This window comes from Anser brachyrhynchus (assembly GCF_964034855.1).
Source record: "Anser brachyrhynchus genome assembly, chromosome: 16".
NCBI lineage: Eukaryota > Metazoa > Chordata > Aves > Anseriformes > Anatidae > Anser > Anser brachyrhynchus.
The window spans coordinates 11,211,819-11,229,073 of NC_137734.1; the positions used below are offsets into that span (position 1 = coordinate 11,211,819).

Genomic DNA, 17,255 nt, shown 5'->3' on the forward strand with positions numbered 1-17,255 from the left:
TGATAATTAGCTCTAAAGACACACAGGCAATTGTGCTTTATCGTGTACAAGCTCTTTGATAATAGGCCAAGCCTTGTGCCATGAATCGCTAATTAATTCTTTCTTAGCAAAATGTTTTGCTTAATTAAAGGGTGTACTGATTTATAAACATGTCCCTAAATGTTATTCACTCTGCATCTGCTAAAAAGGACACAGACTGTTCCTGTGCTTTAGCATTTCTTTTCAAATTATTCCATTGCACCTAGCTACGCTCTTTTCAACACTGATTGTGACAGACTCAAAAATTATTAAATCATGAATACAAAGGGAAAAGCAAATGATATGTACATAATGGGAAATGTGCTCACAGCCCCCAAAATATTTCAAATGACAAAACCAGGAAGAGCTGGAAAACCAGCTCATGGACCAGAGCTGTTCTTACACTTGCTGGAGTGAATCAGGACCTGGACCCCAAGCTCTGCCTGGTGCAAGTTGGAGGAAGGCGAAGACAGGGTGAACATGCAGGTGGTGTCCTGTCCCTGGGTCCCAGTGTCTTTAACGTGGAGCTGATGGCAGCAGGAACCTGGCCACGAGGCTGTACCCCAGCTTGCAGCCTAAAGGTGCCTGAAGCACCCTGAGGACAGCAAGCAGGCAGGTGGGGACCCCGTAAGGGATCCAGAGCCAGGCAGCTGACCCATAGAAGGAGTGGGAACTTCACCAGGGCACAGAAGGAGGGAGAGGGAGCTGCAGGAGGCAGGTCTGATTCAGAGAGGCCTTGGAGGTGGAAGGTTTTCAGGGAGCTGGATGGGACACAGCAGAACAAGCCAACACAGCAAAGGCAGGGAGGAATCTGATCCAGAGCAGGATCACCAGTGGGCTCAGCTGTAGGGTGGTGCAGTTTTATGGTGCTCCAAGGGATGCTCAGCTGAAGACGCAGGTGATGGGAGCAATTTGCTTTTCCTGAAGCCATACATGAGTTATTCCCCAGCAGGACTTCATCCTTGCTGTGGCATTGCTACCATGAGCTTCAGCACTGTCAAGTGTTTTAGGCTAGCATCTCTTATATGCTTGCCTTATTCTGGAGGGCTTCCCAGAGCAGGGGCCACCAGCAGGGACAGGACATAGGGCTCAGTGCCCTCCAGTGTGACCCAGCCCAGACCCTCCCACAAAGGAGGACACCTCTCACCCACGGCTGCTCAACCACCTCCTTAGAGGGGTGGCAATCCCGTGGGGAGCTTTGCTTTGGGAAATGCAGCAATGGCAGAAGTTTCTGCAGGGACTTCTGGTGCTATCCCACTGCACAGGTTGCCGAGCTCTGCTCTAGACACAGCCCCCAACTCCAAGGACGAGCCACTAGAAGCATGCCTCCGTCCTCTCCATTTGTATATGCCAGCCAAGACACGAAGAGCTTCTATTTGCTCATGGAAAGTTAGTGATTTACTTGCACCCAGTTTACCTTACCTTTTGTGTTGTATTACTGCCTGCTGCATAAATCCACTCCAGAATACCTGAGGAGCATTTGATGAAACACTGCCCTCTGAAATGCATAGGTTATAGTTGTCAGCAGTTGTAAGTCTGTCAGCATTCAGGTATATATTCATTTTCACCCAGCATTCATAAATCAGACCAAATACCTCCTTCTTTGTCTCTTCCTTCCTCCTCATCGCTGATGTATCATGCGGTGAGTTTGCTTGATGCAAGCCTGTGCTGTCAGAGTAGTGTGAAATAGTCAGAACTGCACATATATTTATAGGAAAGTCATTTGAGCTGAGGCTTTGTTGCAAGCTGGGGACTAATGAAGTGGATGGAGAAAGCCAGTTGTGAGCACTCCCAAGCCATTTGATGAGCTTAAACAGAAAGCAGATGAAACCAGCTGGCTGTAATAGTTCTGGTGTGACACCAGGTGAAACACAGCTTTTCCCATAAGGCTTCCTATTGAGACCTAGAGTTTCATCAGACATGAAACAAAATGAGACATGTGATATGTGATCAGTGAGCCCGAGTGATTGCAGAGGAAAGGGAAAATCCGCATGCACCCTGAGAAGCCAGGCTGCTGTTGTTGCCTGTTCAGAAGCAGCAGCACAGCATCTACACCCAGCCCATTTTGGCCATCAAATCCAACCTCCTCTTTCACTCAGAACAGGGTTTCCCCATGATCACTGCACTTAGATCCCTGTTTGTTTGCTCTAGATTCTTTCTTTCCAATGGTTTCCTATCCCAGTCTGGAAATTTCATACCACTGAGAACTTCTTGCCTTCCTAAGTTAAGTTGCTCCAGTTAATTAGCCTCACTGCACACAGCCATGGCCCTATTTCTAGTCTGAATGTTGGCTGCCTACGGAGACATTATGTATGCTGAGCACTGAATAGCCAGCACTTCTCTGAATGTATTTGCAACTTGATAATACTGCTCTGGTTACATCTTATACTTAACCTCTGATCTCTGGCTGGGTTGGATCAGAATTGTCCTGCTCGTGTCTGGGCAGCTGAGCCAGCTGACATGTCTGGATCTGGCCCCCTATTAGCTGTAGTTTACAGTTGTTTATGACTAAAACATCCAGTGCTTTATTTAAATAAGGAGAATAAAAGGTTAAGCTGCTGCAGATATTCGTATTTAATCTGTTCCAATTACTATGTGCATATCATTTTTCAAAAAGGATTTGAGACTTCCCCCACACAGACTTTAATTTGTCCACATGAAATATCAATGTTTTAGGCTAGGATTTTCAAAAGCACCTTAAGGAAATGAGGCACCCTCTTCTTATTGACTCTCATTGACTTCCCTGATTGCTTTGGAGAAATCCCATCCTTAATCATCATTATTATGCCATAAGAAATGGTCTCCTTCATCATCACTGACATATCCTAGATACTGTCAGCTGCCATATCTAACCCATAAAACATAATAAAATAAACCAAAACACCTAGGTTACTTGATGGATAAGCGCTCAGCATGTTACTGGTAGTGATACTCAAGCAACACTGAAGCATTCTCGAGGTCCTTGTGGTTAAGACATCAACCATGAACGCTGCATCTGCACCTGGGAAGTGCAGCCCAGGAGAGCCCTGCTGGACACCTGCCTTGTGGTCAGCCAGCCACATTTTCTCCAAGGTCCATGCCCTGCCCTGTCTGAAGGATGGCTGAGGAGCCAAAATGCAGCACAGGGACTTGTTTGCCATGGGACCAGTGGGCAAGGGGCTCCAGGTGAAATTTGGTCTCCCTTCCCACAGACTCTGGTGCTTTGCTAGAATGAGAGGCAGTCCAAACAAATTCCCAGAGTTGTTTACTTCTCTTTCCTAGCTCCTGACTGCACTGCCTGACTGTGCTCACGTCACAGCAAGAAAACCCAAGGGAAGCAGCGCTCCCAGAGCTGCTTGGAGCTGCAGACACGGTCTAGTGAGACACTGGGTTGGTCTTCAGAAGTGTTGGAGGGTCAGGAGGTAGCAGGCATAGGAAGGCATCCACGAAGCTGCCTCTTGTTGGCATAATACAAAATTTCTTTTCCAGTCCCTTTTCCAGTCCAAGGTCTTTCTCTAGCGCACTGAACCTGGAACATTTCCATTCCAGCACCCTCCAGGACAAACAGTGCTACATCTTTTGGAGGAGATCCCAAATACATTGCTATCTGTGCGTGCTCCTGACAAGCTGCACTGACACAGCTGTGCTTAGAGATTCTTGTGCATTGACTGGGGATTACACTGCAAGGAGCTCACCCTGGCAGAAACTTTCATGGAAGCCTCCCAGAACATGGACCTCTGCATGTTCCCAAAAAAGCTCATTATAGGGCCACCCTTTCCATTTGCACTCATGTATGACTGCAGAGCACGTTGCTTAAAGCTACAGACAGTGGTGTAAGCAAATCAGGGCTGGTACTGCAGACTGCTGGCTCTGGGGTGACTGTTGCTTGTGATAAGGCTGCTTGCCTTTTGTAGCACCAATCATGTAAGGAAAAGCTGCAAGGTCTGTTGGGACCAGAAAAATACATATCAGCTTCTCAGCATCTTCTCAGCTCCTTCACAGCTGGGTTGCAGGGGGCAAGCAGACTGTAAGTACAGTAAGCACTGTGTATTTTTGCTTTCAAATATCACCGAGCCTTTATCTATTGATTGTAAGCAAAGGATCATTAGGAAGGGAAAGGGAGAAGCTGGTTTAGTGAGAAATGCAAAAATCCAAATTCAACTTCTCAGAGGCCTGTATGGATTAATAGAATTAATTTATCTTGCAGGGCATTAATTGAAGAATGTGCTGAGGTTAAGGACAAGGTCAGCTCTTCACAGTATAATGTCTCCTACATAATTCACTTACCAAGCCATCAAGACAATCTGTGCAGAATAATAGTGAAGGATGGGCTTTCTGCTCCCAGGATCTCAGGGAACATAACCTTGTATTACAGATAACTATAAATGAAAGTTGTAGGAAGGTACATGGCAGATGTTCTATTAGATGAGATGTTTAGCACCATCTTCTCTCTTCATGGTAGAGAGTTCCAGATCAGGCCTGGGTGACACAAAGGGACACTTCTGACCCAGTACAGGGTCCCTCTGCTCCACTGACTATGCAGTCTGAGCTCGCAGCCTCACCCTTCAGCCCTCCAAGGAGGCAATACAATTGGGAATTGTTGCTGTGTTTCATTATTCCTCCAGATCAACATGAAAAGGGCTACAGCAACACCCTGCAAAATGAGCTGGGAAGGAACACTTGGCTCATGTTCCCTTGCTGGTGCAGGAACCAGACTGAGGCTGTGATTGCAGGTGTCATGGCACTGCTGACATGAAAGCCTTTGGACTCCCCCAGGCAGGGCGAGGGGCCCCCATGCACCCCTCAGCCCCCTGCCCCACCTCTCCAGCCCGTCTCAGGCTTGCCCTGCTGGGTCCAGGCTGGGGCAGCTGCCTGGCCGCACAGCATAGGGGTCAGAAGCCAACCCAAAGGGAGTAAGAAGTAACGAGGGATGAGCAGATGCGAGGCTTTTGTCTCTTTGCCTTTGTGCTTGCAAACAAGTATGGTGCAGGTATGTGTGTCAATACTTCTCACTGAGCAGCTATTCCTGGTGTCTCCAGTGGTGGGAACAGCTCCGTGTCCTGCAGCCCATCTCCTGTGCAGGCAATGCTGGCCTAAGGCAAGCTCTGAAGCTTTGACCTGCTTGTGACTAGTTGTTTCAGGTAGGAGGAACCTGCCTGCTGCTGCCAGTGGCCCTTCTGCCCACCCATTTTATGACTGCAGTGAGCAGCAATGGAGGTGAATAAAGGCCATCAAAAGCTGTACCAGCCCCCAGCAGGCACCAGTGCAAGCCAGCAGGCAGAACCTGTATCTGATTCCACACGTCATTTATAACTTGCCCTCCAGCAACAACTGAACCACAGACACATTTTTTTAACCCTGAAAGTGTTTTCCCATGAGATTAATTAAATACTAGAGCAGGGGCCCAATATTAAGTGTTTGTCCTCAGACAGACTCACAAAATAAGGCCCTCAAAAACCTGGTGTACGTGGCCACCGTTCAGCTCAGTTTTGGGCCAGAGACCTCCAAGTGGCTCTTCCAGACTAAGTTTTCCTGTGAGCCACAAAAGCCAGACTGCATGGCAGAAAAGCAGGCCGGGTCACTGGGTCTCAGAGGACTGCAGCCTTGGAGCCACCCCACAGAGCAGGCTGAACGCCTGGCGCTGCCGTGGGGTTGTGCCTTCCTCTAAGCCCCTGTGGCACATAGCCAGGCAAGGCATCCGGCCAGCCCTAGTCCATTAATGAACGCCAAGGAGATCAAAGATGATGCCATAAGATGGAATGTCTGCTTTGCAGCTCTTAAAAGCTTAAGAAAAATGAAAACACATACAAGGAAACTATATGAGGCCAATTTACTGAAGATTGAAAACCAGACTTAAAGGTGAGGTTTTGTGCCAGACTTATTGCTTCTTTGTGACCACATTTCATCTTCCTTCTTCAAATGCATTATGATAAAATCTAATTATAGCATTGCCTGATTTCCCCTAGACAGTGCTTTACACTGTAGGGCATACTGCAGAAGTAATACAGCCAACATTTTTTTTGTTTCACTTGTTTTTGTTTAGTTTTCTTGTATGCCTGTTATTTAAGGTTTTATTGCTTACACACTATTTAAACTAAGGCTGATCCATCTCCGAGTTGCTGAAAGCCGTATAATTAAGTTACTGGATTGTCACAGAATCTATGCTGCTCAACAGAGTGGTACAGGAGACGGTCTGGGAGCAGTCACAGGCAGGGGCTGACAGCAGAAGGACAACTTCTGTGGGGTAAGATGAGTGCACAGCTGAGCTTTGGGGACACCCCGAAAGTGTTACCTCAGCTACCTGTACTGCAGCAAAGAATGAAGCTGCTGAAGTGCACTGAAGTTAGCATCGCCTAGCTGCTGAAAATAGGAAACAGCCATGTGAAAAGAAAAGCTTTATCTGCAGGCTCTATTAGACCCAGTTTCCTCAAGCTCCTACTACTGGGGCTGTGGCTAGGAAAAAGAAATTTAGATATGCAGCAACAAAACAGCTCTAACGGAATGCTGGCATGTGATCTAGGCAGGGAAAAAGAAAAATAAACAGCAGGGAAAAAATGTTTTGTTTTTTTTTTTTTAACATAAAGTAAAAACAAACTGCCTACACTTTCTCTTACTTTTCTATGAGGCTACTAACAAGCACCTTGCCTTTAACAGCTACCACCATATTTTCTCCAGCTGCTGGGGGTGTGTGAGGTTTTATAGGCTGGTTCCTCACCCACCACCTACTTTAATGGGTGCCTTTCTGCTCTTCTCTGGGTGTTTCTCTGCTATTCAGCTCTCAGAGGTTTTAGTTATAGAGACTCCCATCACTATTAAGATGGTAAGGGCCTATCTTCTCATTTCTAATTAAAATAAATTAAGCTGTTACTTTTATTTATTTATTTATGTTGACTTTTTTAATGGAATATTGACTTTAGCTCAAGTATGTTACTTTTTTCCTTATTCTGTGTATTTGTTTTTCCTTTTTCCTCGATATATATATAGACAGTAGCTGACTCCTCTCAGCCTTCATTTTACTGTATTAAATGAATCAAGACCTTTTAATAACTCACCATAATGAGGAGTTTGCTTTCTCAGACGTCCTTGTAATCTCCTTTAGCTTAGGTCTAACTCAGGCTAACCCAGGCTGTGGTCTGGATTTGAGCTGAGTTTACACTAGCACCTTTTGCACTACCTTTCATGATTCTGTACTTGCTATGGAAAAACTTCAAAAACTAGCTTTACAGGTGTTTTGTTCAGCCAAAAATTGATTGAGCTTGCAGTGTGTTGCAGCAAGTCTGTCAGTCTGCTTTGTTCCTTCATCTCTGACAGCACTTCTTGAGATTTTGTGCACATCTACGTTGGCCTAATACAATTATAGATGATAAACAAGTCATAGTAGCACTACTGGCTTCTGCCTCTGACCTCTGCTTTTAATGTCTTGCCCCGAGTGCATTAAGGAACTGTTCCCGGCCACCACTTTAAATTCTGCAGCACAGAGAATATTCAGGCACAACCTGAGCTGATTTTTTTCAGGGCTACAGCTACATGTTACGAATTTAGTAAGACGTATCTACTGCTGTGGAAGAAAAAACTCTTTGTCCCCTCACGTATGAGATTCTTGCATTGGCTCCTGCACCTCGAGGCTGCAGCACTTGGAGCCCCTGCAGCTTGGACAGAGGTCAGCACTGCATTCCAGTGCCCTCCTGGGCGCAGTTCTTCTGCCAGAGCCCTCCCTGACAGCAGGGGGTATTTGCTGTTCTTGGGTAGTAGTGTCAAAGCCCACCCTCTCCCAAAACATCAGATGTGTAGGTCCTGCTGTTTTCCTGGGGCATGTGCCAGCAAACACAGGCAGCGCGCACCATCTGACCGATGCCTTCTTCCAGGTGACAGTGCACCAAGTGCCTGACTCACATAAAATCTGGCATGGCTTTCATTGTTCTGTTGCTTTTATTATTATTTTATTTTCCATCTAAGCACTCTGGAGCATCTCTTGGGTTGGCAGGAGGCTCTCTGGGGTGGCCCAGGATCTGCCTCTGCCCTTCGCAGCTTTCTCCCGAACTTGATCCTCTCGTCTTCCCTCTCCCACCCTGGGGCAGCTTCACAGCACAGAAGTTTTCCCTGCTCTGAAACTTCTCTTCTCTTGTTCTCCTGCCTAAAGCTTCCCTTGCTTAATGAGTCTGCTTGTACAATCTCCTGTAAAGCCTCGGCTGTGTTCAGCGATGCCCCTGCAAGCTAGCAGAAGCTGGGGCTCGGGCAGCCAGCAGTGGCTGAGCAATGAGCTGGTGCTTGGAAGCTGCTCAGCCAGGGGCTCAGAAGAGCTCCTCTCTCTCCTGCCCACCAGGAGAAGGCAGGCTCCAGCAGACTCCTCCACTAGTTTTTAAGACATGTATGTTTTCCTTGATGGTGGTTTTGTTTCCCAGAGAAACAGCTGTTCCTCAGCTATTTTCTTCCTTTTCTCAGACTATTTTTTTCAAGTGATTTTTGTTGTCAGCTGTTAAAAACAAAATTCCTCTTTTGAGATTTTCTGCCTTCTATGGAAAGTCAAAACTTTGTGCAAGGAAGAAAAAAAATCCCCTCTGACCTGTTCTACTCAGAATCTGCCTTGCTGCAGGCCTGTTGTGTTTCTACCCTTTGCTTCTTCACCATCCTTGCTGTGTTGCTTTTCTGTTGTTTTTCTTTCTCTTTGTCAATCGATGTCCTTCCCCAAAGCAACAGGCGTCTTGTACCCTTTCCGAGGGGTTCACTACAGTCATTTCCTTATTTTGACAAGCTGAAATGATCAGCAAGTGAATAGTTAATGCTACTAATGTTAGAGCTGCTGTCTCAGATGAAGCAGAGGAAGCAGTTACCCCTCTGAGCAGGGCCAGGTTTCCTGCAGGCTCAAGCTGTTGGCACAGAATTGCTTGTGCCCGTTTGAAAGACTGTCACAGGGACCATGAGATTTCCCAGCTGCATGCTGAGATCGCATGTAGGGAGATGCAGGTTTGAAAAAACAGTCTAGATACATCAGCTCGTACCTGGATGCCTGTCTCATGTACTGTATTGCCCTGGAAGTGTGGGAACTGAGGACCTGTAGCAGCTCTTCTATCACACGGTTATTCTAGGAAGAGCAAAGGGACTGCACCTGTGACCTGTACCTTCTAGAGACAAAAGAATCACCCACTGCACAAAACCTGATATCCTGTATTGGTTTTGGATAGCCTGGAAAACCCTCTTAAATAAAAGCTGGGCCTACGACACCAACTGGACTTTCTTAAGATGTCCATCCACATAGGATGTATATAAGGTAGTAATAGGAGATTATCATGCAAATTATACATACGCTTATCATTGATCCTTATCTGACCTGGCTCAGTAGTGACCAAGAGAGTCATCTTCTGCTGTTCAGTGTTTTGCACACAGTGAGTTGGAGTGACTCAGGGCTTGTACGTACATCTCCAAGGACAAAAAGCTTACCAGAATTGCTGAATGCACCAGACAGCAAGGCATCAGAAGGTCAGCGATGGCTGTGCTGAGTGTCCACGTTCTCATTCGTCTGACAACCAAGCATTCTTCACAACTTCCCACGGTTTGGCTTTGACCTATATGCAGGATGGTAGGAGCACCAGTCCTGCAAGACTGGCCAGACTTTGTAGCCTTACATACAGCATTTAAGTGTGGAGAGACACAAGATACATATCTCCTATCTCAGAGGGCAAAAAGGAAGCAGTTGTCTGTGGCTGATTCACCCACAGGTGACATATCACTTGGATGTTGATGCTCCACAGGGGGGAGGGGTTAACAAGACATTGACCAGGGAGCAGAGGGGGTTCTCTGAAAACCCCTTCGGGCCATATAATCCCCCACTACTGCATCACTGGATTTTCCATCAACTATAGCATGGGTGCCCACCTGTTGCTGGTCAGATGACAATACAGAAGTAGCAACCATGTTCCTCATGAGACTTCTCCAAGTGAGAAGCTGGGCCATGTCTCATACAGGTGCTAAGGCTTTCTGCAATCAGAATTTTGTGGTTTTGAACAATCCCTGTCAGGAGGCATGAATTTCTCAGAAAAGCAAGCTGCTAGCCGACAAGATTTTGGTGATTAAGGTCTGTGTCTCTTAATGCAAATAAGTGCACGTTAGTCACCTTAATCCTGCTGGACCCCAGACAGCAAATACAAGAACTCCCCATTTGTACTATTTTTTTAAAGTACCACGATTTTCAGAATATTATCCTCATGCTTTTTAGACCTGAACCATGATTTCTGAGTGTTTGGAGCTCTCAGTATTGCTATTAGCCAGGCAAGAGAGCATGTATGGTAAAGAAGAGATGAGAAAGGAGCAACATTCAGCCTGGACATTTCTGATGCAAATGACCCCTTGCAAATAGATCAAAGTTTCAGCACTTCTCATGAAACTAGAATGTGTCTCGCAATGTGTCAGGACAGCCTCTTGCCAATGTGAGATATTATAATTAGGGGTTAGCAAGTGTCTGTGCTCACTGCTCTGTTCTGGCTGGCATCACACCCACAAGGCAGCTTGATCAACATTTTACTTCAAAAGTACAAGACTTACCTGTTATTTCAACGTCAATGAAACAGTAACTGATGTCAGTGAAAGGTCAGATATGGCTTATAAATAAAACCTTGCTATTAATATTTTTATTAGGTTTAGTTTCTTTAATTTTTGACAAAAATTCTTTAGAAGAGAACCAAGTCCCATCCGTGCCTGGAGTGCTTGAAACAAAGGAGAGTTCAAAGGCTAGCAAATCTGTCTCTGCATCAAATTCAGAGAAATGGTTGTAATGTTAACGCACGGACCTATATTCTCCAGTACTGTGCAATAAAATGCTTTCTTACAAACCTCTCTGCAAAATACCAGATGTTGAGAAATCCTCACCCCGGTTTCACAGCTGGGGACTGACCTCTCAGAGTCTGACCCCCTCATGGTGGGATGGATGCCCAAGGGCTGTGCACCAGATTGGGGTCCCTGCAAGGACACCAAGGCCGTCTGGAAACTCAGCTTGGATTCTGGGGCTTTTGACTCCTGGAAGAGTGAGGCTACCCTTCTGGGAAGAGGAGGGACAGGTACTCTAGAAGTAAATGAACATATTATTTCTAATAGCTATGGAGGCGAGACAGAAGCACCACTGATTGCTAATATTTAAATCCCTCAAGACTTTTTTCAGAATTTTCCTGTCCAGCTCATTACATTACATTACAGATATATGCAATGTGCATAAGACAATTCATCTCAGCAGTGTGATGGTTATTACCCAAATTCAGCTTTCTTATTAATTTGTTACCCCATATTTGCAATAAGTTGAAAATTACTCAGTTCAATATGTCTTCCCCAATATCCCTCACTGACTAATCCATTATTTTTCACTCCTTTTTCCTCCCAGATTGTTAGATATGATAATTGATCTGATAAAATGTCTGTTTCATTCACTGTCTGTTTCATTAATCCAGCAGAATTCACAAGAAAGTGAAGAGGTGAATTCTAAAAGAGAAAACAGACTTCACTAACCCACTAGATGTATTGTGACAAATTTCATGAACCTGAACCCAAATTATGTGAGTCTGGGAAGACTATTCATGGTATCAGAGAGCAAATAGTACTTTATAGTTTCAAACTGAGGGTTTGAGACCATGAACTTTATCTTCCTGGGATGTTTTTGCAACCTCTTTATACACTGGAAAAGGCAGTGGAGTGCAGCACAGGAAGCAGGTCAAAGCATGAGCACAAATGATGATTTTCTTTCCAAAAGTCTTAAAATCAATATGCAGAGAGTTCACTTTGACAGCCTCCTATGAGACAGGATAGCATTGATAGATAGACTCCACCTTAAAATTACTGAAACACCAAGCATTTCCTTCACAAAAATAGCAACTTTAATCCAAGTTGCGTACACTGTCATTGCTTCTACTCCCAGCCAAAGCAGGAATGACAGAAGAATCCCAAGAAATGGCACCTCTTTTGCACTAGGTTGCAAGGAATTTTTTACTTAGTTTGGAAATGTATATGGGATTGTCTTTCAGAGAAGGTGACAGTGATCTAAGCAGGAGCAGGGTGGATGGAGCATTTAGGTAGTCTGGGAGCTCCTTTGAAATCTCCACAGGATAACCAGCTAGAGAAACCCTACATAGCTGTAGGTTTTATCTGACTGTATGCAGTCAGATGTGTGTGATGGCTGTCAGATGATGAGGAAAAGACCTCATAATTCCTTGTACAATGGAGACCAAACCAGAAACAACCTCCAAGGAAGCTGCTGGGTTTGGGCCAGCTCCTACTTGGAGATGAGAAGCTGGCACTTGAAAGTGGGATGTTTTCTTGTGGTCCAATGTGCCTGTTGCCTCTTCTCACTCCACATGCATTGCAACAGCCCCGCTTCAATCTGTAGAAACCCTGTTGTCAAGAGACAAGATGTGCTGTGCCTCCTGTAGGCATGTAGGCTGTAGGCATGCATGAAATAATTGACTGAATCCTTTACTCTGGGGGTTCTCCATGCTTGTGCCTCTCTCCTATCTGTAGCTGCAGATTTGTACCAAATATAGTCTGAATTGTCTTGGAGCTTGCCCAGCAAGCAAACTTTTAAAATTATTTTTTTTAGAAAATTAGCTAAATCTGGGGGAAGTCAAATCTGTTCCGTAACTTGATAAATATCTGGTCCACTAGCATGGGGAAACCGGAACAACTTGTTCAAATGGTAGACTTGAAGGGGGAAAAATACAGCATTTTTCTTTATTATAATGAAGAATAGACCATGCAACCCATTGTGCAGTTTAACAGCACTATTAAACCAACTTGACTAAATGTTTGCAGGAAAACCAAATACGCTGCAGAATGCCCAAAGCCCAAGTGTCTGCAGTGCTTTTGATTCATCAAGAGAATGAAAAAGAAAAAAAACATTTTCCCTGTATGTGGCTGAATTAGTGGAGCACTGCCAATTTGAAGGGAGACTAGTGGCACCAGGGGGGTGCTGTATAGGTATGTGCTCTGCAGAATTAAGTGGTCTAAAACTGGCTGTTTACAAAGCCTTACTTGACCCTAACACATGCGCTACAATTTGCCACATCAGTGAGGATACCTGCTAAACATGCCAGGATGCTGCAGCATCATAAGATCTGTGTAACAAATAAACTAAGGATCAGGCATAAATACAGCTCATGCAACACCTGCTGTATGTTTTGGCTATGAGAAAGGGTTTCTCAATGCAAATGACTATTGATTTTTTTTCTGACAATCTTGTAAAAACTGCAGTGAACCAGGGTATGAGCAGTAAATATGGAGGTCAGTACGTAATTGTGGCTTTCAGAAGACACTTCCAAAGGATGTTAGTCCTTGTTTGCTGATGATAGGCTAAAGATCACCAATAATGATTTACAGTTTCCGTTTCTCAGGTCTGAAGAACAAAAGTGAATTATGGCTGACAAATGGAGTGAGTGAATCCAGAGTGAACCTTGTCCGGGGTCTGCTCTTTGAGTAATGTCTCAACAGGATAACTTGAAGGAGTGCAGGAAAACATTTCTGTAAGATTCTAAGCAGGAGTTCCTGTGAAACCTCCTGGGAAGACCTGGCTAATACCAGATCAGCTATGGTTTATTTAGTTAAATCTTGCAGCACTTCAAGGATGGTTTCCTTTGTGCTGACCTGATCTGAAACCACACCACCCAACTGAAATGTTTTCTGTAAAATCAGTTCTGCACCTCCCAAGATAAATTTGATGTTATAATAATCAGTGTATGTAACAGGACCATAATATAATTACAGTATTCCTTCTTGTTGACACTATATTTCTCTTAAAGTTTTCATGTTTTTGTTGAAACTGTTCTTGAAAACACCCCCCTTGAACTGGATGCTTGTACTCAAATATGTCAGCCAATATCAAGGGTGTTGTTTAAAGCAGTTTATACAGAATGTGGGGAGTTGAGAAGTTTGGAAATTTTATATCATTTTTTGTATGCCTGGTCCTCCTCAGATGCATACCAGCTCCAAAGGTAATGCAGCTATGGATATAGGAGAAATACCTGGGATGCCGCTATTCAAAGGGTGAGAGGGATTTACTGTGGATGGGTTATCAAAGTGCTTGTTTTCTCTAAAGAAGAATGACTGTTCCCAGTTTGAAACATCACAGCTGGTGGGTGAATCTGACCATCCATCTTCGATCAAAGTCAATGTGTGTCATCCAGCTGGAGTCCTCCTGCCTTTCTCTGAGAAGCTGAAGCATTGTCACTGCCTTCTGTAGGGAAGAAGACTGGGCAAGCTGACATGAAGATAAATAGCTAGAGTTTCTTCAGTCAGGTAAAGGAGGACAGTATTTCTTGAAATTTGGCAGTTGTATGATCTGATACACCAGCAGGCTTCAGAGGCTCAGGGGGCTCCTCAAGCAGCTCTCTGACAATCTGATTCCTTGGTACCTGTGGTGTGCTGGCAGCAAAGATGGAACAACACAGCAGACAGTTTGGCTGTCAAGAATCTCCTAGAGGAGAAAATCATGATGCATAGACACAGTCTCCTATGCACTTCAGTAGGACTGTGTGGGAGAGGAAAAAAAATACTTTTTCAGAGCTATCAACAATATCTTTGTGGAAAAACCCTGAACTTGAGGTTACCTAGAAGCATTTTTGAACCATTTTCCTTTTAGCTGTTTGATGCGTATTCATACTTATTGGTTTCTACAATCCATAAAAAGATAAAGGAAAATACCTGGCTACCAGCTATTTCCATCAAATGTTGAGTGTTAAAAATAACCAGTGAAAATGAGCCCTTATATCTTGTGAGCTGACTGAGGTTTATTTTGTGAGCATTTGTGGAGATGGACCAAGGCTCTGAGGTTTTTAGCCTCCCCCTATTCTTATTAGCTGTGCAAATCCACTGCGTGACTGCTAAATGCATCCAAAGGGAGTTTTGCCTGAGCATCTTCTGCTAAATTCCTGGCAGCCTGTGCTCCTCTAATAACCAATATCTCCCTGTGTTGCCAAACACACAGGTTTATGATGTTGCAGGGAAAGATCTGTAAGGCTGTAATCTTGTGCATGACCAACAGGACCTCAGCATGGCTCTGAGCACTAGCACTGACCTGCGCTGGTGTTGCCACAGGCCCACAGCAGCAGAAGACAGTTTCTGTCTTCAGAAAGCATGATATTCAGTTTTTGCTCTCAAAACAGACAGGTGTTGTCACCACCTTAGTGTAAGTCACAACACGGGGCCATGAAGATATTCCTGAAACAGCCAGAACAGCTGCTGGGAGCAGCTGTACCACCACCAGCACACTGTGGGCACTCAGGAGGCACTCAGATGGACCGTTCTGGTGTCTGAGCTGCTCCAGATCCCTCTAAAAACCAAAGCTTGGGGCCAGGGGAACAGACCTTCAATGTCAGGGACAGTATAAGAAAACACTGACATTTCCCCTAGCGTGGACACCAAGAAGGGTGGTGATATCCTGTGACGCAATATCCCTGAAGGGATGCTGTGTTTCCAGAGGCTTAAATGATGTTCAGCCATGCCTGCCCATGACCCTGCCCCTGTCCTGCTGAGCAGGACAAGGGGAGAGGGTGGTTCCTCTCACGTCCCACTGCCAGCCCTAATTGCTGGGTCTCTCCTTGGCTTCTGTTAGCAGATGGCACTTCTCATTTAGCTAAACAATTTACCATGAAGTCTTCTTATTTCAGATCAAACCACTAGCTAACATCAAGCAATTACTGTGTTTGCTTCTACACTTATTTAAAAAACACTTTATTAGGATGTTAGCATTTAGACCTTTGGAGATGCATGACATCAGCTGTCATGGGGAGCAAAGACCCTGTGTAAACAGAAGATTCATCCCCTGAGCAAGAGCGACGCTCCACTTTATTAATAAAAGTGTGAAGCATGGTATAATTCACCCGCCCACCCTGCCAGAGATTTAACAACACAACACTTCAGTCAGCAGAAAAGACAGACACGATATTTTCCAAATTGATAGAATATCTATTGAAAACCTATTTAGACACTTTAATGGGATAACAGGAGCACAGTGCCAATCTGTGGAGGAGGAGAGCTCATCAGAAACTTTAATACTTCCATATGCAAAAGAAAATATAATTTGCAGAATTTCCTTCCTAGTTTCATCCATCTGCCTCACCATGCTATTCCTTTTTGTCTCTTATTTATGGCTGTAATTTTGATGCCACAGTTAGTGTACACGAGCTGCTGTATATTTCTGCTATTTGCTTTGAAATTGCCCTTTTCAGCTCATATCTGAAGTCATTTTTTTGCCCACAAAATAACCAGGCCCTGAACTTTTTCCTGGCAACCAGTTTTGCAATGCCAAAGATTTTTTTTCTGTAATGGTATATATACATACTTTATTATTGCACTTAAATGCTTATTAACAATTCATGGAATCTTAAATGGCTGAAAAAACGTTCTTGGGTTAAATATTTCTGGAGGGTCTCTTAGCCCAAAGCCCTTCTCTGTGAATGTAGTCCTCACAGCAAAGGAGAGCATGGCTCAAAGTTGGTATTTCCATGGTAATTGCACTTTTTAATTAACAATATATTTAATCCAAGTACAAAAGAAAGGGACACAGCTGCTCAGGGTCTGCTGTAACAGGCTAAAAATAATTTTGCACAGTATATACTTTGATTTTAACAGCTTTCATATTATGTTCACTGGAGACTTCACTGCATCTTTGGTTGTGAGCATCCTGCTCTGAAACCACAAGGCTCCTCTGCCTATTGCCTTAGTCACATTACAGGGGCTATTCTGAGTCCTCACTCAGCAAACTGCAGTCATGCTGGGGCTCTTGAGACTTCGATGCCCACGAACACCTTTGGGACATGTGATCATTGTCCCCAGTGCATGCTTGCGTACCAGTCAAGCAACAAATATTTAGAAAGTTCCAAATATTTAGAGCTTGGGTTATATCAGGATCTCACTGCCTCTAGTCAAGCCCTTGGCTGGTGGCAATGCAGAGGGGGAGGAGACTCTGCTCTTCAGCTAATTTTGACTCCAGCTGATTTGGCTGTCAAGAGGAAAAGAGGAATTTGAAGTTTTCTATATGGCTATTGACATACAAGCATGCAGCCCTTAAGAAAGCACTTTTGAAGTAATGTCTGATCCTTTCAAAGAAATAGCAGGTTCTCTACAAGCTTTTCTCCCTTGAAAGGCAAGAGTGGGATGATGCAATACAGAGGCCTCTGGGGAACTGACACTTAAATGTCCTCCCAATGAAAAGCTGATCAATTTAGAGGCACTCCCTGCAGGGTCCTTTCTTGATCTTGACCTCATTTCATTACTTAGAGCATGCA

General features: G+C 44.5%; 1 long non-coding RNA gene across 1 annotated transcript; it reads left to right on the forward strand.

Annotated features, from left to right (window-relative positions):
* Positions 1-6,315: 6,315 nt before the first annotated feature.
* LOC308179130 lies at positions 6,316-16,321 on the forward strand. The gene is made up of 2 exons (XR_013940185.1): positions 6,316-6,817; positions 13,365-16,321. It is a non-coding gene; the product is annotated as an uncharacterized lncRNA (long non-coding RNA).
* The last annotated feature ends 934 nt before the right edge of the window (positions 16,322-17,255 follow it).